This window comes from Tremella mesenterica (genome assembly GCF_000271645.1).
Source record: "Tremella mesenterica DSM 1558 unplaced genomic scaffold TREMEscaffold_13, whole genome shotgun sequence".
NCBI classification, from domain to species: Eukaryota; Fungi; Basidiomycota; class Tremellomycetes; order Tremellales; family Tremellaceae; genus Tremella; species Tremella mesenterica.
The window spans coordinates 891,585-893,331 of NW_006711237.1; positions in this window are offsets into that span (position 1 = coordinate 891,585).

Sequence of the window (1,747 nt, forward strand, 5' to 3'; positions counted from 1 at the left end):
GACTGACAGCCCGGAAATCCCTCAGTCACGAGTGGTAACACATACCTGGGCTTATTCAAATTTCAATAGTACATGGATTACGAAATCAATTAGAATCGACACGGCTGAACGTACAGGGTTGATTCCTTTTGAGACAGTCTCAGATTGGGCCAAAGTAGGTGCCTGAAGTGGACTGACAGCCCTGAGTTTCCTCAGTCACGAGTGGTAACACGCACCTGGGCTTATTCAAATTTCAATAGTACATGGATTACGAAATCAATTAGAACCGGCACGGCTGAACGTACAGGGTTGATTCCTTTTGAGACAGTCTCAGAATGCCTCTGAAAAGCCCTTAAATCAGTTCTGACATCCCTGAAATCCCTCAGTCACGAGTGGTAACACGTACCTGGGCTTTTTCAAATTTCAATAGTACATGGATTGCGAAATCAATTAGAACCGGCACGGCTGAACGTACAGGGTTAATTCCTTTTGAGACAGTCTCAGATTGGGCCAAAGTAGGTGCCTGAAGTGGACTGACAGCCCTGAGTTTCCTCAGTCACGAGTGGTAACACGTACCTGCGCTTATTCAAATTTCAAATAGTACATGGGATTACGAAATCAATTAGAATTGACACGGCTGAACGTACAGGGTTGATTCCTTTTGAGACAGTCTCAGAATGCCTGTGAAAAGCCCCTTAGATCAGTTCTGACGGCCCCTGAGATCCCTCAGTCACGAGTGGTAACACACACCTGGTCTTATTCAAATTTCAATAGTACATGGATTACGAAATCAATTAGAATCGACACGGCTGAACGTACAGGGTTGATTCCTTTTGAGACAGTCTCAGAATGGGCCAAAGTAGGTGCCTGAAGTGGAGTGACAGCGCTGAGATCCCTCAGTCACGAGTGGTAACACACACCTGGTCTTATTCAAATTTCAATAGTACATGGATTACGAAATCAATTAGAATTGACACGGCTGAACGTACAGGGTTGATTCCTTTTGAGACAGTCTCAGAATGCCTGTGAAAAGCCCTTAAATCAGTTCTGACAGCCCTGAGATCCCTTGGGCACGAGCAGTAACACACACCTGGTCTTATTCAAAGTTCAACAGTACATGGATTACGAAATCAATTAGAATCGACACGGCTGAACGTACAGGGTTGATTCCTTTTGAGACAGTCTCAGAATGGGCCAAAGTAGGTGCCTGAAGTGGACTGACAGCCCTGAGCTCCCTCAGTCACGAGTGGTATGTCACGAGACCAACTAACCAGCATTGGGACGATATAACAGTGCCCTTCAGAGACAGTGGTCTAAACCATTGCGCTAAAAGGCCTATTAACCGGCGGTTACTGCATACCGCCGGTCGCTGGTTAAATACCCAACCCATCCTATCACTATCACTATCAAACTGTCTTGTCACTTCGTGACATTATGCCTTCCCTTTCAGCCCCATCTGGGGCCCCAACAGGGAAGGGTACGATAGGCCGAAAACTTTCTCCGAGAGGGAGGTTTTCCAAGTAGGGACTGAATTCGACCCAGCCCACCCTGGGAGTCGAACCCAGGATCCTACCCGTAACCGCCGGTTAATCTGTCACGAGACCAACTAACCAGCATTGGGACGATATAACAGTGCCCTTCAGAGACAGTGGTCTAAACCATTGCGCTAAAAGGCCTATTAACCGGCGGTTACTGCATACCGCCGGTCGCTGGTTAAATACCCAACCCATCCTATCACTATCACTATCAAACTGTCTTGTCACTTCGT